Source organism: Bidens hawaiensis, unplaced genomic scaffold (genome assembly GCF_021521415.1).
Source record: "Bidens hawaiensis isolate Kalapana, Puna unplaced genomic scaffold, B.hawaiensis_p1.1 tig00067119_1, whole genome shotgun sequence".
Classification (NCBI taxonomy): Eukaryota; Viridiplantae; Streptophyta; class Magnoliopsida; order Asterales; family Asteraceae; genus Bidens; species Bidens hawaiensis.
In genome coordinates this window covers 22,198-48,431 of record NW_027501891.1, presented here as the reverse complement: position 1 = coordinate 48,431, position 26,234 = coordinate 22,198, and the positions used below count along the sequence as shown (strand labels likewise).

At 36.0% G+C, this 26,234-nt stretch overlaps 1 pseudogene; it reads right to left on the bottom strand.

The window, feature by feature from the left end:
• Positions 1–25,122, bottom strand: LOC143604846 (protein RDM16-like; annotated as a pseudogene).
• Positions 25,123–26,234: the final 1,112 nt, after the last annotated feature.

Sequence of the window (26,234 nt, the reverse complement as noted above, 5' to 3'; positions counted from 1 at the left end):
TCACACCTCATCCGTAAAGTTAACCGAAAAATCCCAATAATGCCCAACACCCGCATCCAAAAACACCTTACAAGCCGCACTCTCGGTTATACACTCGTGCACATTAAATCCATGAAAACTCGGTTTCGCCACACTGCCTTGCCACACCAACACACACTTATTCTTCAACTTCTCATTCTCATCTTCATCATCTTCCTTCACAGCATCTGCCCAATTTATACGCCTCAACATCAATTTCTGATACCGTTTTATCGACTTACCACCACCTTCAACCACAATTACACAAATACCCTCAGAAATAACCGCACACCCTGACAACCGATTCTCTTGCGCATTAACATCAACATTAAACCTTGTTTGCGGGTGAGAAAGATCGTTAACTTTGTACACATTAACTATCGTCTCAAGTGAATTATTGTCACCGAAAAGTTTTCGTTCTTTCTTCTCACGTCTCTCAGATGGAGTCAATTTCCGCGCAATGTTTCGGTCAACGTGAGCTTGCTCGCGTTCAGCTGTAGCGGTTCGTATTTCCATTTCCAAACGGGTAGGATCTTGAGTTGCTTCGGACCAAGAACTTTCATTAAGTTTCTCATTTTGACTTTTGTTTTTGGAGGTTCTAGAAGGCCTTGTCGAATCATTTCTTGGCGGTTTTTTTCAGTGGCTAAACGTCTTTGCGTGCGAAGTTTTTTGCGTTCCTTTTGGGTGAGTTTTAAGGGTTGGGGTGGGGGAGGAGCGGGTTCGGCCGGCGGCTCAATGGGTCGGGGTGTTCTGTGTATAAAGTGATTTTTTCTTTTTTTAGTATGTCTTCTGGTATCCCGCCTTTGGTTACGGTGCCGTAAGTACCAAAATCTAGAAGTGGTATGTCCCTAAAAGTTTGAAACAAGATTAGAGATGAAAAAACAGTAAAACTGCTCAAAACAGGTAAAATCGTTTTTGAAAAAGATAGAGTAAATTATACAATACTATCGGTAATTTGTAAAAAGTAACGCAGTCAGGTGCATTTTGAGAAACATGGTTGTTGTTTTGTAAAAACTCTTTTTGTCTTTAAACTAATTTCTGCTACAAATTCTGTTGACTTTTTCAAAATGACAGTTTTTACGCTTTTGTTCAAAAAGTCTATACCCGTCATTTTGAAAAAAAGAATTAACAGACTTGAGGTTCAACTAAAGCTGCATGTTTGAGATATGTAGTTGTTTTGGGACATCTTTTAGCGTCTTAACACTAGCTTTTGTTACATATTTTGTTCGTTCTTTTATACTTTTTGAACAAAATGTTAAAACTGTCATTTTGAAAAATTAGCGGACTTGGGATCTAAACTCTAAAAGTTGCATGTTTGAAATATGTAGTTGTCATTTTGTAACATCATTTAAGGCCTTAAACACTAACCTCCGTAAAAATTTCTGTTATCTATGGTGACGGTTTTACCCTTACGAATAAAAACTATAAACCATCCATTTTAAAAACAATAAAACATGAACTCTAAAAAGTTGCCTGTTTGAGAACAATAGTTGTCATCTGTTTCATCTTTTAATGTCTTCAACACTACCTTCCGTTAAAAATTCTGTTAATCTTGTCAAAATGATAGTGTTTTAAACTTTTGTATTGAAAGTTTAAAACTGTCATTTTGAAAAACTAAACGAACTTTTAATAAAACTTACCGTTGGCCCCAATAAATGTCACAAAACAATAGCTACAAGTCTAGAAAATTAGAACTTATCTAAGTTAAGAACCCCAAAGCATTACTTCAGATAAATCAAAGAAACCACGTGACAGTTGTAATTACATAAATAGTCCTTGCAGTTTGTCAAGAATAAAACATTCCTGGTCTAACTTTAAAAACTGCATGTTTAAGATATGTTGTCATTTTGTAACATCTCTGAAGTAAACACTAACTTCTGTTATAAAATCCTGTTAATTTCTTCTAAAATGAATGTTTTATCCTTTTAACTGAACACATAACTAAATGAAATTTATATTCAACAAAATTGTAACGGAAGTTAGTGTTAAGACCCAAAAGATGTACAAAATGGCAGCTGTATTTAACAAAATTGTAACAGAAGTTGAAAACTTACCACCACTCGACATCAGGAATCGGGTCTTTCGGCTTCTCTTTAGTGCTAACTCTCACCGACACTTCTATAAGATTGGGATTAATATAGGGTTCAGCCTTAGCCTTTGCAAGCTGTGCTTGCTTTGCTCTGAACTCTCTTGCTTGTGCTTCTCCAAATTGACTCTAAAAACACAAACACCAACTAACACCGTGTTACAAACAAACCTCAAACCAGAATGACAAACATACCTTTAACTTTATGATCTTTGCTTCGTTAGCCCATTTACCTTCCTCCACAAACTGAAATGCCATCTTTTTAGGCCTTAAAAGCTTGGTTTTATCAATACCCATTCGAGGGTTAAAGTGTGGGTTTTTATCCGGGTCAACTTCTAATTCGGGTTTCAGAATCTGAAATGCATCTTTTTTCTGTTTGTTGATGTTAACTTGGATGGTTATAATAAACAAAAGCAAGAGTTAGAACAATATTAGACATCAAGAAACAAAAATAAAGTTTGATCTTCTTTTAAAATGACAATATCACCCTTTTTCTTTAAAAAAAGGTATAACACTGTCATTTTGACGAACTTAAAAGTCTTGGAGTCTGGTCTAACTCCAAAAAAGTTGCACATTTAAGATCTGAAAATATTATTTGTTATATATTTTAGAATCTTAAACATTAAAATTCATTACAAATCTGTTAAACTTTCCAAAATGACAGTTTTACCTGTTTAAAAAGCATACAACTGTCATTTTGAAAAGATTAACAGACTTCAGTCTACCTCTAGAAAGTTGTGTGTTTGTGTCTTGAGCAGTGTTTTGAAACCCGGCCTGGCCGGTCGGACCGGAACCCGGTGATGACAGCGGTCCGGTTCTCACTCACAACCCGTTTTCTAAAAACCCGGCCGGTTCAGGCGGGTCACGGTCTGGCCGGAAACCGGAGATCCGGGATCAGACCGGATGGCAAGATTTTAAACAAGAATGGAACTTCATCGGCCTTGGATCTGCCAGATCTAGCCGGAGCAACGGTTGAGGATCCAACCAAAGGTCTTGCAACAGACTAGCCATGTTGTAAAATACTGAAATTAGTGCTGCAACTGAGGATTCGATTAAGAAGAGTAACAGTCGATGACGAAAGAAAAGAGATTTGCAGATGTAGAAAGGAGTTAAATGATTTGCAAAATATAATCTTTTTGGCTTTTGTATTTTTTTGTTCTCGCTTCCCAATACTTGGTCATGGATAGTTTATTTTTCATTGATTTAAATATTTAATAATAATAATATTGATAACAATACGGAGTAACTTATGTGTTTATTTTTTCAATCTTCAGTCATTTAAACAAACAAAATTATCAATTAAATTCGAATGTATGATCTTCTATTGCTTTTATTAGTGTTAGATACTTAGATTGTTAGTTATAATTATAAATACACACACATATATATATAAATAACGTCATCCGGGTCAATATCCGGTCCGACCTCTGACCCGCTAAGGCGTCCGGGTCAATATCCGGCCCGGGTCTGAAAACATTGGTCTTGAGATATGCAGAGTCATATCATTTGTAAGATCTTTTAGGGTTTAAACACCAAGTTCCATTAAAAACTATTTTAACCTTTTCAAACAAAAGGGAAAATTTTCGTTCTGAAAGAACTTATAGACATGGAAAAAAAGCAGATATGTGGTCTAACTCTAAAAAGTTGCATGTATGAGATCCGTAGTTATCATTTGTAACATCTTGTAGAGTCTTAAACATTTACTTCCCTTGAAAAATCTGTTAAGTTTTCAAACAAAAGAGTAAAACCGCAATTCAAATAAAATTAACAAACTTGGGGTCGAACTCTCAAAAGTTGCATGTTTAAGATCTGCAGTTACCATTTGTAATATCTTTAAAGGTCTTAACAGTTAACACTAACTTCTGATATAATTCTGTTAATTTTTCAAACAAAGCATAAAACTGTAATTTAAACTTTTAAAAGGTTGCATGTTTGAGATATGTAGTTACCATTTGTAGCATCTTTTAGAGCTATAACAGTAACATCTTACGAAAGTTTCTTTAATTTTTTTAAGTTTACATTTTTAACCTAATGCTAAAGTAGTCATTTTTATGAATTATGAGACTTGGGATCTAAGAGTCAAACTCTAAAAAGTTACATGTCTGAGATCTCTTGTTATTATCTGTAACAAATTTTAGCGTCTCAACACGAAGTTCCATAAGCACTTGTTAAAACTTTTCAAAACAACATTTTTACTTCTTAATCCTTTTGTTTAAAATGTGTAGTTTTACAAATTTTACAACTTAAAAAGAAAGAAGAAACAGACCTTAAGAGTGCTCAAGTTGTTCAACTTTTGCATATTCACCACATTGCCACGCTCATCTATTTCTCGTCCCAACGCATCCAAACGAAGAACCGGGGCCTTAGCGGGCTTGGGTTGAATTACAACCTTGGGTGGCATCTGTCGAGGAAACATGTTTAAAAGTGGAGCAAACTCCGGGTCCCGCCTAAAACCCATTGTAGCAGCTAGCTCTTGTGCACGTTTTACAGCTTCAAATTTGGGTGCAGTAAGTCCTGCAAGTTGAGGTACCCCACCGACAGGTGGCTGCGTAGAAGTAGTGGAACCAGAAAGCAAAGTGTGTGCAGTTGCGGTTAGAGATTGGACAGGTCCCGAGAGTGGCTTTGTGCTTGTGTCAGCACTTTTGTTTAGCTGCACCAAACAAACACAGAAATATAAACCACCACCACACTATAATACGAAACCATTACTGATTTCAATAATAAATGAGCGCTGAGAATAACAAGAGATGCTTTTTATTAAAAGAGAATTTTATATATACCCTTACAAACCTGTAAAATATCATAGTTACTCAGTTCATTATAAAAAACAAATTAAAAAATGGCCATTTTATTCTAAGTTTTTCAAGACTCCAAAATTTCTCATGTATCCATTTTAATTTTAAAATCTTACCTATTTGTTAAAAAATTGAAATTTACCCATTTTATTAAAAAACAAATTATTTTAAAACTTCTTGTTTTCTTATATAATGGTGTCTGCATTGAACTCGTAAGATAGCGAGTAGCAACCAGTTCGGAAAGTAGAAACCAAAAAGATGCCCCTGCTGACTCAAGTAGAAGAGCTACGATATGTTTGACAATGAGCTTTTAGGAGCTTCTAGCTTCAAGCTTTTAAGAAAAAACTCATACTCAATAAAAAACTTTGTTTGGTTAAAAGCATAGTTACATAAAATCACTAGCCTAGCCGCGAATTTCGAATTGGTACGACGTGTACCGAATCGCAATTCGCTGGCGTTTCGGTCGCCGGAAAATTCGCGATTCCGGTCGCCGGTACGATTCGATCCATAAAACTCTAATTCGCAGATTCAATTGAGCCTGGTACGTCGTCATAATAATAATAATAATAATAGACCTCATCATCATCATGAAACCTCCTCTTCCTAGTCCTCTCTTCCCCATCCCTTTGATCCTTAGCCGCAACAACCTTAACCTCAAACCTCCTCCTTTCTTTCCTCTCATCCGAAACCCTAGTTGGCTTATCAGTATACCGAAGGTCTTCTTCATCACTATCATCGTTTCCTCTCTCCTTCCGCTTGATGCCGTAGGAGGAAAGACTTTCTTCGCGGTGTTCAGACTTTCTTTCTTTCTTACGCTGTGTTCTTGAGTTTCATTTAACAAGAGAAAAGAAAGGAAAGGAAATAGAAGGGAAAGGAAAAGAAAAGATGTGAGTGCATTTTGTGTTCCCAAGTTTAATGAAAAGGAAAGAAAATTAAATACTTTATGTGTTCCTAAGATGGATGGAAAAGAAAAGAATACTATGTTTTTACCATTATACCCTTTAAAGAAAATTATAATAAAAGACATCCCAACATGCCAAAAAGATTGCAGATTTTCCCAACATGCCAAGAGTGTTCTAAACTTCATCTACAATGCCTATTATATATATTTGGATTCACCTTACAACTAAAGTTTCAACAGTATGCATTTGTGCTTATTATTTACTTAATCTGCATCTGTTATAAACATACCATCACTGTCCCACGTGTTTATCCCAAATTCCAAACTTCAAACATTTATATATGTCACTGCAGTGCAATTTGTATACACACACTCTATACCACACTGTGCAGGTATTATATATAAACAAGAAAATCCACATAACAAAAATATGGTCAAACATGTTTACTACATACATAACCAACATAACCATAACAACTTGTTTTCAAAATCCATAATAAAAAACTACCAAAAACAACATAAAATAAATAATGTCATCTTTGTTCGAATTACCATAGCGTTCGATTTTGTAACTATTTTGACATATATTTCATTGTTTGGATGCATCAAATAGTTAGTCCACGTTTCATTTGCAATTGAATTCCTTAGTCGGTCTACTCCGGTACTACCTCATGCTATCACACTTATTATGATGTTCTTCCTCTTTTGGCCCATTTAACACCTCATGTTTATGAACCGTTGAAAAAGTGTCTGATTATAATACAAGCCATATAAGTGTAAGTTTGTGAATTGCATTTATCTATAGTTAATATTAGTTTTAATTAAAGCAAATATGGACATGGTTAGGCTTTTGATTTAACTGATCCACTAATTGTTTTATTAGATGTTGTCCAAATGAGTGATTCATTTAGATAGAACTTACTTGAGATATGTATGTGTGTTGGGTTGTTTGTGGCCCAATCACCAAAACATAAAGAAAACTTGAACATAGAATATTTTAGACTAATAATCTGTTTACAAATTTGGATTTTATTTGTTTAAATTTTCAATTATTTAATGACATTATTTTTTAAGGCCTTATAAGTCTAACCGTGAAACCAAACCGTTACTAATGGTTTGGTTTTGAATTTCGATTAGACAATTCTCAAAAACTATAACTAACGGTTCGACTCACGGTTTGACATAATAACGCCGATACTGGACCGTAAACACCCCTAACATATATGCTTCAAAATACCATTAATTATAAACCAACCCTAAAGATGTAACTTAAAGTTTCTTTTGTGAATACTTAATTAACTCAACAGTCAACCCTAAAGATGTAAAATTAAAACAAAGTGGTAGATATTAAATTAAGAATACCTAATAAAAGAGGGGTTGAAACAAGCATTGAGAAGCAGTTGTGACCTGTGGATGTGGGTATGATGATGCACGGTCGGTTGGGTTTGATTTTGATAGAAAAAGGATCGACGAAGTGATACAGATATAAAGATGAGGGCAACATAGTAATTGAGTTTGTTAAAGTCTTTGGGATGTGATCCTCATACACCAACCCCACATGCCTATACGGCTCGTATAGGTCTATACGGCCGTATAGGGTACACATGCCTAACAAGGGGGAAAAACAGCTTTTTGTAGCCAATACGACCGTATAGGCCTATACGAGCCGTATAGGCATTAAATGGCTCGTATTGCCTTCTGACAAAACCATAAAAGCTATACGATCCGTATAGTGCTATACGACCCGTATAGACAGATTTTCAGTTTTCTAAGCTTAAAACATGAAACATTTTTATGATGGTTGATAAGATTAGGTTGAAAGTAATTTGGAACATTATGTATTTTGGGGTGCACTTTTATTTTAATTTATGTGGACTATATGTTAAAAAAACCTCAAATTTTTATTATATGTAAGCAACAAGTATGCCTAGAATATTAAAAAACCTCAAATTATTTTTAGAAAATGTAATAATAAACAAGTTGGGTCAACCAGCCCCAAACAGTCTTGAGCTTTTGACGAGCTAAGCTTGAGCTCAACATTTAATCCCGTTAAGATAAACGAGCCAAATACGACCCGTATAAATCACATATATTGTATATATGGTCATCATTTTAAAAAAAAAAGTGTTTATACGGCCGTATAGGCCTATACGAGGCACTATAAACGATGGCCGACACAAACTGACATGATTTAGGTCCTATACTACTGTATAGCCCTATACGAGCCGTATAGGACAAAAATGGTGTATGAGGATCTAGGTGGTGTGGGAGGATCCCTTGCCAAGCCTTTTCTCCTTTCATTTCCCTCATATTCTTTCCAATTTGGAAGGAAAAGGAATAGTGCCAATTTTCTTTTCATTTCTTTTCCTTTCCATCCTAAAAAAACTCTGGAACACCTTTAAATCCTAATTCCTCTTACTATCTTTTCTTTTCTCTCCCTAAATTACACTCTGGAACAGAGTGTTAGGTTTTCTGATCTCGATTGATTATATGTCTGTCTGTTTATTGGGTTGGGTCCAGATTTAACCTACTGATGACCATCATTTGAGTCAATCAAAAACCTAATTAAACTACCTAGATAGGATAAGAAAGGTATCGTATCCACCAGGAGTATGTGGTCAATGTAATTCTTGTACAGATTTACTATTATGAAGTAACTAGTTTTTAGTGCTGATCACACAAGCAATTAAAGTGAATTTAGAGAACTAAGTAACACGCAAGTAAACAAGTTCAAGCAATTAACAAACAAATCACACCCGGGAATTCAAGTAAGTGACCTACAATTATCTCATGCAACCTAACAGATTAATTATTAACGATTAACTAAAGACTGATCAATCAGACAAAACCTTAGACATCAACAATCACTTTACACACGACACTGGTTATCAAACAGTCCTTGCCAGTGTGACTCAGTTAAGAGTAACTGTATGTTCTATTGTTTTCAATCTAACCAAAAAGTCATATGATCAATTATCTAGCAACCGGTAACATATCGTTTAGACTAACGTAAACCAAAACCGACCGAACACTCAGAAATACCGAACATCAATAATCATATATCAATCATCAATAATAATACAATAATATTCTTAGTCACATGAGAAAAACTGTAAAGATTACAAACTATACATCCGGGGTGCGATTCTAGGAGATTAGCCGAGCCTTAACATCATTGGATCTTCAATACGGATGATATGAATCATATGTAGGGTCTTGGCAGAAGATATGCTGGTGAAAATAGCCTCTTGTAGCTGCTGGAATCGCCTCTTGGTCGTCAAAACGGAGTTAGGGTTCTTTTTCATGAATAATATGCTTAAAACCTAATTTTTCCGTCTTTTATGTCCATCGCGATACGCGACGGACATATGACCATCCCATCGCGTATCGCGACATAAGAAAACATCATTTTCAGATTCCTCTCGTCGAGAAACCCAAAATTCATATATTATGGCTCCCGTAACTCATTTTCTAGCTCAGGATATGCTCGTTTTACTTTAAGGTCGCATTTTGTCAACCCATCTTGTTCAGTTTTAGCATCGGCTTATGATTTCTCATCCATACTCTTCCCAAATCCTTGTAACACTTCCCAAGACATCAAATCATTATTCGGTCTTCCCAAGATATCATTCCATGCTCGTACAAGTCTCTAATTTAGCATCTTTAATGATCAATAACCTGAAATACAAAAGCACGTATGAAGTACCAAAATTCGAACAATATATTCAATAAAACAACATAATTAATAATATATATACATAATACCCGACCATCACCTACTTACATATTCTACTTTCTTGGCCCAAAACTTAACTAGTTGTTTACTTTCGGTTCCAATAGAAATGAGAATTTCATGGAATTCCTACTAAACATGCAACAAATCTAAACCTTTACCCTATTAACCATTTTAATTTTCTCTCTCTTTCTTGCGGATCATCACCTCTGCCGATCGCCTAGTACGTTATTCCCGTAGGTTATTTTCTTATACGTCAATGGCTGATTTTCATATATTATTCACTATTGTCATTGTCAATTCATTTTCTTTACCGTTTTCTGTTTGTATTGATTTTAATATTATATGATTTTTCATATAGTCATTTAGGTTCTATATCAAAATCCAAGATTCATTTGAAATGTTGAACTTTCTCTACTTGATCTATCTTCCATACAATGAGTGGTTTATTTAGCTTGTGATTTCAATTGTTATCGGATTTATTATGTTAATTATTCCGGTTACATCCATAGGTAATTCAGTTATCCCGCTTATTGTTAATTATTCTGGTTACATCCATTGGTAATTCAATTTTTCCGGTAATTGGTAATTATTACGGTTATATACTATGACATCAATGGTAGTTTGTTCACATGTGTAACAATTCGGGTTTTTCATTTATATATATATTAACAACCAATACATGACCCGTTTTCATTTTCAGGAAATTTTAATCTATAAAACGTCACGTTATTCAAGTTATTTTTATTTTATTATTATATTTATTTAATTTATCAATATAACTTTCAATTATTAACATTTTTACCCCTAAACTTTAGTTTAACCATATATGGTATCCACCTTAGAACTTAAAGGGTCTTTTTGCAAAATCTGGTTATTAGTTATATAATATTATATTAACCCAAACCCAAGAACCAGACTCGTATCTATATCCTAATTTATTCAGCCTGCAACCCGTTTTGATTTCTTGAAGCTTAATTTACGTCCTAAACTTGAAATGATATTAGGAGATTGTTCCTACGTCTATTAGGATCACACCGACACGTTTAATTTGGATTATACAATCTGTATGATCTCGTTTACATATTAGCGAAACCCGTCATAGGCAAAATTGGGATTATGCTATTACTGTTCATGATAATTCAATTAATCTTGCCCGACCAAAGCCCTTGAAGGAATTGGACGATACAACATGTAGATACCCGAAGTGCTTGAGCCGTCTGTTCATTGTCCGATTAAGCCTTTCTTTCGTAACTGTTTCTGATAATTTGATTATGCTTTATGATCGATATAACATTTTAACAATAACCCTAACGTAATTACAACAAACGATTTACATATTTATCAATAGAAAAGTCTAGGGTTCTTTATCTATTTGGGTATTTTAGTATCTTCAAATAAATATTTATTTGCTATGTAAACTAACTGACAAACCAGCGCGCATGGCTGGTGTGTGTGTGTTCAAGTATTGGGAGCCGGCCACCCTCCGGGTTCGAGTCCCATTATACCCAGTGGGGTTCGAGTCCCATTATACCCAGTTTGGGTTTTATTTATTTTTTTCTCAAATCATAATTTGTAATATTTAATCATTACTAATCAATATTAATAATAAATAAATATTATTTATTGAACCCGACACTTCACTATCGACGTTTCTTGTCGTTTAAAAACTTTAAATATATATAAACTTTATATATATATATACACTCATACATCAATTACCATAGAGATTTTCTTCATACATCAATCGAGATCTGAAAACTCTAAGTAAGAAAGAAAGAAAGAAAGTCTGAATGGAACGATCCAGGCGGAAACAGCTGCAGGATTCCAAACACTGCGAAGAAAGTCTTTCTTCCTACGGCAGCAAGCGAAAGGAGAGAGGAAACGATGATAGTGATGAAGAAGACCTCCGCTATAATGATAAGTGAACTAGGGTTTCGGATGAGAGGAAAGAGAGGAGGAGGTTTGTGGTTAAGGTTGCTGCGGATGAGGATCAAAGGGATAGGGAAGAGAGGACTAGGAGGAGGAGGTTTCATGATGATGATGAGGTCTATTATTATTATTATTATTATTATTATTTTCATGTTACTACTGTTTTGTTTACATAACTTGACTTGTATATTGTCCATATATAGGGTGGTTCACATAGTAAGACACATGGAACCACACATTTAGCACATGACCACCCTCTTCCTAAGGTATCTTTGATTTCTACCAAAAATGAAAATGAAAGTAACAGATCTCATGAGGTTCCTGGGAAATCCAGTAAAGATGGTAATTCTTTAGATGCTGGTGGCCTTTCTCTCGATGTCTTATCTAAGGCTAAAGCAACTTTACTGAAGCAAAAGGAGCTTGCTGAAAAGGTGAAGAAAATCTCTATGGTAAGTGCTATGAATCATCTTCTTTTTCAATAAAAGGGAAAATCTTATATATCTTCATCTAAAGTTAACATGTCAATGTATCATTTATGTTGACTTTTAATGAATTTTTTAGTTCGTTACATTTTACCCCTATTAGTTATTTGATTGATTTTTACCCACATATAGTGTATATTAAAATCAATGATCTAGAGAATCTATTTTAGTTGGGATACTGTTAATTGACGCCACTAAATAACCAAATTTCCCCATTAATAAAAACTGTATGATGCATGAACATGCTATTTTTTGACATACTACTGCAACAAAAACCAATTTTGTTGTATGTTTCATGAGATGTGTGACTAGAGTTTTAACAGCATGTTTACAAGTATATGATAAATCTTCTTAGCTGAAAATTCACGTTGACGTCATTCCTTGTGATGATTAGAAGGGTTTTATGAATAATGTTGGGTTCTTTAGTTGTATCATCAAATCATCATCAGTTCACATTTTGTCAACCCACTAGGGGCATGTTTGGCAAAACTAGCTGGTGGCTGTTAGCTGGAAGCTGAAAGGTGGTGGCTGGAAGTCGTTAGCCGTAGCTTTTTGGATATATTTAGGTGTTTTTCAGAGTAGTTGGAGCTTTTAATAAAACTAGCTGGGTGCCAGCGTGGCGCGGCGGAGTGAGTACGGAACCTAACATCAACCGCATAATCAGTGTCGGTACATGATTTACTTGATGATAGTGCAAATATAACCCGAATATAGACGTGTAATTCGTGCAAAGGCAGTAAGCGTGTAGCTGGTGGCGAAAATCAAGAAACAAAGCTGTAATATAGAGCAATTACAAATAACTAATTTTTTAAACCAACTTGTTTTGATCTGAATCCCTTTCCACGACCTGACACTGTTCTAATCTGAAACATGTTTAGACCTAACTCCTTTTGAATTAAAATTGTACCAACACGAACCAAACTAATTTAATCTTTTTTGTATCGAATTTTTCCGACCCTAATTTGGTCTTACACATGACTCGAGTTTGAATTAGTTAACGCCTTTCTCAATACTGTTCTTGTCTAAGATTCACAAATAGGATTTCAAGCTTAGGTAACGCCTTTCTCAATACTGTTCTCGTCTAAGTCTTAGAGTTTGAATTAGTTTAATTAAGTATTAGCTTAAAATAAAACAAATAAAAATATAAAAATAATCTTTTCTTAATTATTTATTTAATTAGATTTTAGAACCAGTTTTGTTAATTTAATAAGTGTCTCTAAGGTTCAATATTCTCGGTCTTCCCAGTGCTATTCTACACCTGATGGGTTCACTTGCCTGTTGCTACTGGTTTGGTTTAGGGTATTTTAGGTTTTTATTACTCTTACTTGGTCATTATCTTCTAATTTTTTATATACCGCTTTACAAGCATCAACTTGTTTAGGTGGTGATGTAACTTGTTGTCAGGAAGTAACAACAGTCAGTTTTCTTTGTGGACTTTGTGGTGCCAGTGGTGATTTAGGCACCTCATCCTCCTAAACAACCTTTTTGGTTTTCTTTGAGGATTTGTGTTTTGTTAATGTCTTGGAAGATTTATTTTTGGTGGTAGGTGTGGGTTCCAAGGTACTTGGTTGAGTACCCTGATCACCTAGAGCAATGGGCTCATCTGGAACTGTTAGTGCATGATTTGTTGTCCGCAAATGATCGAAGTGGCTAGGGGTAGTTTAGTTAATAGGCTATAATGTAATATGGCCCATTCGCTATGGATTGTATAGCTAATGGGGTCCATTAGTTAGAGTAACTGCCTCATTCGTTAGCCTGGGAGCACATTTGCTATGAGTGTAGCGAATATAGCTCATTCATTAATTAACAATGCCCATTCGTTATGGGATTTAATGGATGGGAGCTCATTCGTTAATGGAATCACCTCATTCGTTAGTGATGCTAACGAATGGGGCCTGGGCCTATATATAGGCAGATCATATTTATGTGAGATAAGAGATTCGTGTCTTATGTATTCAAGTAACACTATGATGTTGGATTCTATCTAAGCTTAACATATGTAATGTTTGAACAGTAACGTAATCAATAAAGTATTATTAATGTAATCGTCTCGTGTACGTATCATATTATGCAATTAGATCTTGCTAGAGGATTAAACGGTTTCCTCAACTATTCAGTTAACCAGATTTGTTTACCGATAACTAATTTGTTAAATGACATGAGATGATTGTTTAGTTGCATACTTGAACTGTAACATCCCAATTTTCGTTCGGTCAATAATAATAATAATAATAATAATAATAATAATAATAATAATAAAATATGATAGGATAAGTAGGCTTTTAGATGGACTTAATTATGGACCAAAAGGGAAAGATGGGCCTTAGGTCCATGAGCTTAAGGGTGTATAAATACCCCTTAAACCCAATTCCTTTCCATTTTTATCCAAATCTACACCATAGTCTACACCTTGATAAACACACACAAACTATATCCTATAAACCGAACCGAGATCCAAAAACGATAACCCGAGCTTGTTGGTGCTAGATCATCGTGAAGAACCAAGTCAACATCAAGGCTTAACCGTGTTCGTAGTTCGCTTCATTTAAGGTACCTTTAGGATTAGAAATCATTCATTTAGGTTCGGATTGGTTGGGAAATCACAGATCTGCTTTAGTATGTTGAAAACGAATCCAACACAACAAATATTACTTAAATCCATTAACGATTGACAGGTTAATTGATAACCTAAAAGAACCCGTAGCATATATGCCTAAATCGCACCCCATAAACAAGAATATTTGGACGAACAAAGGGTTAGGGTTTGTAGGCGCTGTGAATCCGAATCCGTTGATACCTAAATCGTGTTATTTGGTTAAGGAACAAAGGTTTAATTGCAGATCTAAGATCTGTTGACTATTTGTTGTTCTTGACGATTTTGACTTTGACCCCATGAGTCAAAGTCTGGATAAGATTGTGCAATTCGTTAAGATATAGTAGCGAATTGATTATCCTAGTTCGTTATGATCAGATAACGAATTAGTTCATCAATTCGTTATGTCCAAATAACGAATCAGTTTCCCCAGTTCGTTATGATCAGGTAACGAATCAAGTGATTCGTTACCCGCCCAATTCGTTAGGAAAACGAAGTAGGCTAGAGAACTTGGATAACGAACTAGGTAACGAATCAGGTGGTTCGTCACATTCCAATTTGCTATGATAAGACAATGAACCAGACTAACGAATCAGATCATAAAAGATAACAAATTAGCTAACGAATTAGGCTTAATTCGTTATGGCGACGGAGTTAGCAAATTAGAAAATAATTTAAAATCCTAATGGAAAATGTGTTAAGACAGTTAACAGAAATAAAATTTCCCCCCCCAGCCAGGGGCTCTGCCCCTTGGACCCTGCTAGGGGCTGCCGCCCCTAGAACCCCGCTGCCAGGGGCGCTGCCCCCGGACCCCATTCGTTGTGGGTAATAATTTAACTAGAAACGTAATATGAAAAGTGATAGTAATCAATACGCATAATTTTTATACAGCTAGCCGTGCACAATCAAGAAAGGAGTAACCATTAACGGAAGGTACCTGAGTTCAGGTGAGTTTCTAGCCCCACTTCCTTGTTATGTTTTCGGGTCTGTGTGCATACTCAATGTGATAGTTAATACACTTACCTTGAATGGTAAGTGTATGCCAAGTATGATATATGTGATTGATACGAATGATTGTTTGATGATACGTGAACGCTCTTCGGATATTGCACGTACCGTTAGGTTATAAATAAAGATATGGATATTGTATGTAATTGTAACATCATACTTTTGGTTATAATAATAAAATAAATTTCGTCTATTTTATAGTGGGTCGTTATCGGTTTAGATAACTAGAATATGAGTTGGGCTATTGTTGGGTTAAATGGGTATGGGTTAGGGACTTGGGTATGAAAGAAGAAGGAAAGACCATGGGCTAAGCCCATGATCCATAAATATATAAACCTTTAATACCCAATTTTCATTCATTTACACATATTCCATACACCTCTCAAACACACACTTAAGATCTCTCTCTAGCCTCTCTCTAGCCGAAATCACCAAGGAAAACCGATCCCGATCCAACGTTGCCGAGTGTCTGAAACCTTCATAGTAGAAACCGCTAGTGAGACCTCGGTGAAAGTAACGAAAATGGTTAATGATTGTAAGATAGAATTAGAAGGACATGAGTTCCCTGTTACCTTGTATTTCATTACCTTAGGAGGGTTCGATGTAGTTTTGGGAATGGATTGGTTGTCCGAGTATGAAGCTCAGATAGTATGTAAGAGTAGGATAATAAAGCTAAAGTCCTTGGATGGCAGTGCGGTGATAGTTTATGGTGATAAGGAAAGTTCAGGGCTTAACGTCATTTCGATAATAAAAGCCGAAGGGTTATTAAGACGAGGGTGTGGTGCCTACCTGGCGTATATTGTCAACGCTACGGCTGAGACAAAAGAAATGAAAGATGTTCCTATAGTGCGCGATTACCCAGAAGTATTTCCTGAGGATCTTCCGGGGTTGCCACCGGAGCGAGAGATAGAATTCCAGATAGACTTAGTACCAGGAGCCCAGCCCGTCGCGAAAGCGCCTTACCGTCTAGCTCCGTCTGAGATGAAAGAATTGATGTCCCAACTGCAAGAACTCCTCGACAAAGGTTTCATAAGACCAAGTGTTTCTCCTTGGGGCGCGCCAGTGTTTTTCGTGAAGAAGAAAGACGGAAGTATGAGAATGTGCATAGACTATCGCGAGTTGAACAAGCTTACGGTAAAGAATAGATATCCTTTGCCAAGGATTGACGATCTGTCTGACCAACTGCAAGGGTCAAGTTGGTTCTCACGAATAGATCTTAGATCAGGCTATCATCAGTTGAAAGTGAAAGAGGCAGACATCCCTAAAACAGCGTTTCGGACGCGGTATGGACACTACAAGTTCCTCGTAATGTCATTCAGTCTAACAAATGCTCCTGCAGCATTTATGGATATGATGAAGAGGGTGTGTCGACCAATGTTGGATAAGTCGGTTATTGTCTTCATCGATGATATATTAATTTATTCAAAGAGCGAGTCTGATCATACTGAACATCTGAGAGAGGTATTGGAGAATTTGAAGAAAGAGAAGTTGTATGCTAAGTTTTCGAAATGCGCATTCTGGTTGCGAGAAGTGCAATTTCTAGGTCACGTGATTAATCCTGAAGGGATTACCGTGGACCCAGCTAAGATTGAAGCAATAAAGAATTGGAAGACTCCACAAAATCCGACTGATATACGAAGCTTCTTAGGGTTAGCTTTCTACTATAGGAGATTCATCGAAGGTTTCTCCAAGATAGCCGCACCATTGACCAGTATGACCCGAAAGTCGATAGTATTCAGTTAGGGGAAGTTGCAAGAAGAGGCTTTTCAGGAGTTAAAGAAAAGACTCACGTAAGCTCCAATCCTTGCTTTGCCCCGATGGTGACGAGGATTTGGTTGTTTATACTGATGCTTCGCATCGTGGGTTAGGTTGCGTGTTGATGCAACGAGTGAAAGTGATAGCTTACGCGTCTAAACAGTTGAAAGTCCATGAGAGTACTTATCCGACGCATGATTTAGAGCTAGCAGCAGTAGTGCATGCTCTCAAGATATGGAGACATTATCTGTACGGTACTAAGTGTACTATCTACACAGACCATAAAAGTTTAAAGTACTTCTTCGAACAGAAGGAGCTAAACATTAGGCAAAGAAGATGGTTAGAATTGATAAAGGATTACAACTGCGATATTAAGTACTACCCTGGTAAAGCTAACGTGGTCGCTGATGCGTTAAGCCGTAAGAATGTGGAAGTCATTGCAACAGTAAAGTCATACCAGTTGATTATGAATTCAAGTCTTTTTGAAGAAATCGTCAAGGTGCAAACGGAGGTGCTTGCAGATGAAGGGCTAGTGAAGAAAGAAAGAATTTTCGGTCAGCAAGACGAGTTGATGGAAAACACGCATGGTGTTAAGACTAGGTTTAACCGTATGTGGATTGCACGCCATGGAGATCTCAGAGGTCGAATCTTAGATGAAGCTCATAAGTCAAGGTATTCGATTCATCCAAGAGCTACGAAGATGTACCAAGATTTGAAAAGAGAGTACTGGTGGCTAGGAATGAAGAATGACGTGGTAGATTATGTCAGTAGGTGCTTAACTTGTTTACAAGTCAATGCAGAGCACCAGAAGCCTTATGGGAAGATGCAACCGCTCGAGATACCAGAATGGAAATGGGAACACATCACCATGTATTTCATAACTAAGCTACCTCGTACAGCTAAGCATCATGATACCATCTGGGTGATTGTGGACCGTTTGACCAAGAGTGCTCACTTTCTGCCTATACGAGAGGCTATCTTGTCAGAAACGTTGGCAAGCTTGTTCATTAAAGAAGTTGTATCTAAGCATGGGGTGTCACTGTCGATTGTGTCTGATAGAGATACATGGTTCACATCAAGGTTCTGGAAGAAATTCCATGAAGCTATGGGAACGAGGTTGAACATCAGTACGACATATCATCCTCAAACAGATGGACAGTCTGAAAGGACGATCCAAACCCTTGAGGATATGCTACGTGCTTGTGTTTTAGACTTTAGTGGAAGTTGGGATGACCATTTGCATATTGCAGAGTTCTCTTATAACAACAGCTACCATTCGAGTATTGGTATGCCACCATTCGAGATGCTATATGGAAGACGTTGTAGAACTCTGGTATGTTGGGGAGAGATTGGCCAAAAGGAGATGGGAAGTTTGGAAGTTGTTCAAGAAACTTCTTCAAGGTTTGATCAGATCAAAGCAAGAATGACAGTCGCTCAAGACATATAGAAGTCGTATGCTGACAAGCGGCGACGACCGATTGAGTTTAACGTTGGTGACAATGTGATGCTCAAGGTCTCGCCTTGGAAAGGAATTATTCGTTTTAGGAAGAGGGGAAAGCTGAGTCCAAGGTACATTGGACCGTTTAAGATTTTAGATCGCGTAGGTGAAGTGGCTTACAAGTTAGACTTGCCAGAAGAGTTAGAAGGGATTCACTCAACCTTCCATGTTTCTCATCTGAGAAAATGTCTAGCTGATGACACGTCGCACGTGCCATTAATGGACATTGAGGTTGATGAACAGTTGAACTACATTGAACAACCAATCGAGATAGTTGACCGTAAGTAAAAGCAACAACGACGCAAGGTTATACCCTTAGTGAAAGTGATATGGAAGCACCACAAAGGATCTGATGCTACATGGGAAGTTGAAGAAGAAATGCACAAATTTTATCCAAATTTGTGTATGTAATAGTTAGGTTTCGGGGACAACACCTCTCTAAGGAGGGGAATGCTTGTAACATCCTACCTTTGGTTATAGTAATAAAATAAATTTCGTCTATTTTATAGTGGGTCGTTATCGGTTTAGATAACTAGAATATGAGTTGGGCTATTGTTGGGTTAAATGGATATGGGTTATGGACTTGGGTATGAAAGAAAGAAGGAAAGACCATGAGCTAAGCCCATGATCCATAAATATATAAACCTTTAATACCCAATTTTCATTCATTTACACATATTCCATACACCTTCAAACACACACTTAAGCTCTCTCTCTCTCTAGCCTCTCTCTAGCCGAAATCACCAAGGAAAACCGATCTCGATCCAAGGTAATGATACTATGATCTTGTATGAGCTTTAACCAATAGATATAGTCATGAAACGACGAGTCGACACCGTTAAACCGTTTAAGTCACGAGATTCGGGTGGATTCGGGTATAAACCGAAACTAAGATGAGCTTAGGGATCACCCTAGCTCAGATCTGGATTGAACGGGGCGAAAAACGGTGAAAAAACGAGTCTAAACTCTTTTTCCGGCGAATCCATGGTTTTCCGGCGTCTTTCCAGCGGCGGCACCGGAAAAGTTAATATGAGATTAAGGATGTCAGGGAATGTTCTGACATTCCCTGACCTAACCCTAATTCGCTAAGGGAAGTCAACGAATTAGAGGTAATTCGTTAACGAATTAGAAGCATTTCGTGAGGCAATTCGTTAAGAAAAGTTAACGAACTAGATCCCAATTCGTATGGACCATTCGTTAAAAGGAATAACGAATTAGAAGGTCCAATTCGCTACTTGGACTGGTTCGCTACACGGACTAATTCGCTAAGGGCCCAGTTCGTTATAAGTCCAATTCGTTTAATTACCCAGTTCGTTAAAGGTTTCAATTCGTTACCAGTTCGCTAGGATAAGTAACGAACCAGATGTTTTAACCCCAGCCAGGGGCTCTGCCCCTTGGACCCCGCTAGAGGCTGCCACCCCTAGAACCCCGCTGCCAGGGACGCTGCCCCCGGACCCCGTTCGTTGAGGGTAATAATTAAACTAGAAAGACGATATGTGTAGTGATAGTTTATTGATACGTATAATTATTATACAGTTAGTCGTGCACAGCTCAAGAAGGGAATAACCATAAACGGTGAACGCAACCGCATTGAGGTGAGTTTCTAGCCCTACTTCCTTGTTATGTTTTCGGGGTTGTGTGAATACTCGATGTGATAGTCAATACACTTACCTTAGGTGGTAAGTGTATGCCTTGTATGATTTATGTATGATGATTGCTTGACGGTGCGTGAACGATCTTCGGATATTGCATGTGCCATCAAGTGTTAGATAAAGGTATGGACCGTCAGGTGCATGAACGAAAGTTTTAATTAACTCTGATATTTAGAACTACGTTTATGAGTAAATCCAACACTAGAGTAGGGTTACCGGTAACGGGCCTTACATATAATATAGGACTTAATGACCCCTCAAATTTTAAGAGCTACAAGATTTTTTGTTTTAGGTACAAGCCATAATGCAAATAATTTTAAGAATAACATTCATTTATAAAAGATAATTTCAACTTTAGTCCCTCAACTTCACTCACTTTTTGTAAATTTAAAGAATAGTTACACATTTAGCCCTTATTTTAAGCTAACTACCATCCATGACTTTTTAACGGACATAACTTTTAACACGTCAATATGTTTTTTGAAAGATTATATCATTAAAACGAGCATTTTATTTTCTTTAATTTGAGTATGATATTGATATACTTTATAAATCTTACAAAATATGATATGTTACGTGATTGTGTTGGAATAGGTTGATACATATAAGGTTAATTCGGTTCGGGTCGAAAGGGGTCATGTCCGAACATTTTTCGGGTTGGAACGGAGTCGGGTCGGAGCAAGATTTAGGTCAATACGTGTTGGTTTAAATATGACCAAAACAAAAGGAAAAAAAAACAAAATCAAAACCAAACTAAGAAAACCAACCAAAACAAAACAAAAAACCGAAACCAATTTTTTCGTTTATTTCTGTTTAACTAAGAAAACCGACCAAAACACGTCTATCTTAGAGCATGTTTAGGATTGAGTTTGAAAACAACTTATTAGCTTATTAAATTACAAAAGGCCAATAAGTTAGAAAAAAGTGTGGCATTCAAAAAAAGCATTATTAATTTAGCTTTTAGAAATAATTTAAAAGTTGTTTTTTAAAAGCCACAAATTATTGCATTTCAGAATGGCTTTTTGAAAAAGCTAATAAGTTATTTTCAAACTCAATGGCAAACATGTTGCTAAACCGATCAAATAAAACTTAGTATTTTTTATCAAATCAAAAATGAATCTTTACAAGTTTATTTACAACTATTAAGATAAAACCAGTGTTAGAAATGACGAAGTCGGAGAATCACTACACACATAACAAGTCGTACAAACCTGTGTTAAAAACAGTTGTTGATATGGATTTGTGGAGTAGGAAGAAAGATGAAAGCATCACATAACACAGAAATGTAATCATAAATCAATCAAACATGTTCGTTCACCCTTGACGCTTTGTCACATTTAAAGTTCAGTTTACAATAGTAATCGTCTCCTTTGCCTTGGCTTAATATTTAAAATGACATTAACATCTCATTTTGTGAAGCTCAATCGCTTAGTCAAAAAAACTAATCTGCAAAAATATTGAAAAATTAAAGTAGTTGAGAATCTATGCACAAAGAGTACAAATATATTCCCAACTGACAGTATACTAGTGAATGGTTCAATTTTGGTTATGTTTTAATTCGAACTACCAAACCGGTTTAATTTTTTTGAACTTGAATTGCTTGAAAATAACAGGTGGGAGGTGTCATCGAGTGATTACAACATCCAAACCAGGGGTCATACAAAACCGACATAATTGAACAATAAAAGCCATATGATTTTATTCTTTTTTAAGAAACCATGTTTCATTTAAGTTTCAGTTTTTCTATTAATGAAAACCCGAAAAACCCAAACAGAATTGAACCAAAAATCAATTTTAAAAAATAGTTAATAAATGGCGTAACCAAATATTATAGGTCGAAATGTGTAATAATCAACTAACTATTAAAAATTTAAGTTTTGGCCCGAGTTTATTATTTTGAACTAACTTGTTTTCCGACTAAAAAAAATTAGGAAGCCCAATGGCAACTCACAAACAGTTTGTTTAAAAGCAAAATATTATTATAATAACAATCTAAAGTTGTGATTTTTTAAACTTCAGATTACTATTACATAATTTTCCTTTTTAAACAAGATGTTTGCAGGTTAACCTGACCCACAAAAAAATACAATTTGACCCGTTGCCCTAACCCTTCCACTTAATCACCTCTGTATTAATAAAGATTATCAAAGGAACAAAGATAGGTATGTGTATGTGTAACATCCCGTTTTTCGAGTTCTGGTTAAAAAATGAAATGTGAGTTATTATGAGTCGGGCTAGTGTTGGGTAAATGGATATGGGTTATGGACTTAGGTTATGAAAGAAAGAAGGAAAGACCATGGGCTTAAGCCCATGATCAATAAATATATATACCTTTAATCACCCATTTAATTCATTTTACACACATTCCATACACCCACCAAAACACACACTTAGCTCTCTCTTATCTTGCTCTCTTTCACTAGCCGAAAACACCAAGGAAAAAACCAATCCCGATCCAAGGTAATGATAGTATGATATTGAATGAGCTTAAACCCGTTAGATATAGTCACGAAACGACGAGCCGAAATCGTTAAACTGTTTACGTCACGAGATCCGGATGGAATCGGGTATAAACCGAACCTAAGATGAGCTTAGGGATCACCCTAGCTCAGATCTAGATCGAATGTGACGAAAAGTGGTGAAAAACGAGTTAAAACTCAACTTTCCGGCGAATCCGCGGTTTTCCGGCGACGGCGCCGGAAAAGTGTATACGTGGTTAAGAGATGTCAGGGAATGTTCTGACATTCCCTGACCTAACCCTAATTCGTTAACGGAAAGTTAACGAGTTAGAGGTAATTCGTTAACGAGGAGTTAACGAATTGGAGGAAATTCGTCAAGCGATTAGTCAAAGAAAAATCTAATGAACTAGACTTAATTCGTGTTCAAATTCGTTAAAGATAAGTTAACGAACTAGCTCCCAATTCGCGTTGATCATTTGTTAAAAGAAATAACGAATTAGAAAGGTCCAGTTCGCTACTTGGACTGGTTCGCTATATGGACTGATTCGTTAAGGGTCCAGTTCGTTAAATGGTTCAATTCTTTAGAAGAACCAGTTCGCTAAGATAAGCCAAATCGTTAAGAGCAATGTAACGAACTAGAAATTTGATAAAATGACAGAACAGTCCTTAGACTTAGAAAAAGAATGATTTAATTACAAAGAAGCCCTTGGACCCTGCTAGGGGCTGTCGCCCCTAGACCCCGCTGCCAGGGGTGCTGCCCCCGGACCCCCGTTCATTGAGGGTTATAATTGGACTAGAAATACGATATGGACAGCGATAGTAATTAATATGCGTAATTGTTATACACTTAGTCGTGCCCAGCTATAGAGGGGAATAACCATAAACGGTGAACGCAACCGCATTGAGGTGAGTTTCTGGCCCCACTTCCTTGTTATGTTTTTGGGGTTGTGTGCATACTCGATGTGATAGTCAATACACGTACCTTAGGTGGTAAGTGTATGCCTTGTATTATTTATGTATGATGATTTCTTGACGGTGCATGAACGATCTTCGGATATTGCATGTGTCATCAAGTGGTAGTTAAAAATATGAATGATGTATGTATGAATATATGATGTATGAATAATGTATGTATGATATGTTGATGGCACATGAACGGTCTTCAGAGATTGCACGTATTGTCAAGGAAAGTATGTAAGGACAGGTATGTTATAGTAGTACGAATGTAGGGAACCGAACCTAATAGTATCAGCAAATGTAGGGAACCGACCTAATAATGTCGGCGAATAGAGGGAACTGACCCTAATAATACCGGAGAACGCAGGGACCCACCCTAATAATACCGACGAAGGTTATAGGGCGGAATTTTCTTTAAAACGTATATGTATGAATGAAAGTATGTATGTTAGAATGAATGAAAGAATGACAGAACGTATGTATGTATGTAAGTATGTAAGTAAATATGAAGGTATGTACCTTCGGGTGCATATGTAAGTATGTGGATTTATTGTATGCCGTCTGACTAACTAGAACTCACTCAGCGTAGCTGACTTTTTGTATGCATGCTAGTTAACAGATTGAGACATCTAGTTTGAGCAGGACACATGGCAAGATTGAAGAGGCTGCCATCTGAAGATTTGTCATGATGTTTCGATACTATGTTTTATTTATGTTTAAAAAGACAAGTTATGAATATTTGTAATGAATGGTTGACTATTATTATTATTCCGCGAAAGTTTTAATTCACTCTGATATTCAGAAATGTGTTTATGAGTAAATCCAACGTTAAAGTGAGGCACCGGTAACGGGGTCTTACAGTATGAAACTGAAAAACGATCTGTTATAAAAAAAGGCAATAACCGAACTGAAATAACCAAAGCGTTAAGACCCATAATCATTATTTTATGGCCCAAAAATTTAAAGCACAAATGACAAACCCAAAAAACCCAAAACTGAACGATTTTCAAAAAACTTAAAAACCGACTCATACACACCCGTACACAGAGATAGAAAAGAGAAAGCTACCGCCAAGTGAATAATGCCTACAAATGTTTAGCTCTCCAGTCAACAGCATCATCACTATCTTCATCACTCGATGACTCATCGATGCTACTTTCCTTCTCCACCACTTTAATCTCTTTAACACGCTTTGCTGACCTGGCAGCCTTTAGCTCCATTTTCTTCCTCTTGAACATTTCCACTCTCTCCATGTAATACCTGCAATAAGTTGCACGTATTTTATTTTCAGTCACTCGTGAGCCATCATAATTTTCTTATTTATGATTTTACCCTTTACCGAAAAACCACTTACTTTTCCTCCACAGTTTCTGCTTCTTCAATCATCTCAGCTGCATCATACTGCATTATTATCATTACAAACTTAAACATTAGAATTGCGGGCAAATGGAAAAGTGAAACAAATGAATATTTGATATTGATTACGAAAATATTTATCAAAACCTCTTCTTCTTCAAGGCGGTTGTCAACCTCCTTCAAGTCTTCTTGTATCAATTTTTCAAATTCCTTGTACTCATTTGTGCTCAGATTTTTAATGAATAAAATTAGTTGATTCGTGAAAATTAACAATATAATTCCATTTTTGTTTATCACTTAGTCAAAACGATAATATTACGAGACCAAAGTATATTCCATCTAGTTTATATAGCAACAATTTATTTTGCTTTATGTTTAATTGTTTGTCTCCCAATTCTAACCAATTGAATTAGAAATGGAAGCTTTATTTTTCTTTAAAAATTCGTGTAATTCTAAGGATGTGTACTCAAGTGATAACTTCTAGTAATATGAAGTATTTAACCTCAAAGTGTATTTCATATAATTCAAGTATGTTCAAGGGATTCATACTCAAGTGATAACATCTAGTAAATATGGAATATCTGAGTGATAATCACAGTTTCTATACATGCACTATCCTTTTTTTTTACAATTTGGAGAATATAAAGCATGTAGATGAACCGAACGAGCACGCATGTTCATGTTCGTTTAATTTTTGTTCATGCCCGTTAATTAAGAATCTAAACGAACAGTAAATGAGTGTAAACGAAAAAAATAAAAACATAAACACACACAAAATTTAAAAACTCTTAAAAACCAGCCATTTATTTATATTAATATTATTTGAGGGTAGTTTTGTCACTTACTATATGTAAATTTAGGATTATAATTATGGAAATTAGTTTTACACATATATAAAAGATTTTAGACACGTGTAAATTGATTATTATATATATATATATATATATCTAATTAGTTAATTTAAACATATGCAAACTTGTGATTACATATATGAAATCACAAAAATAAT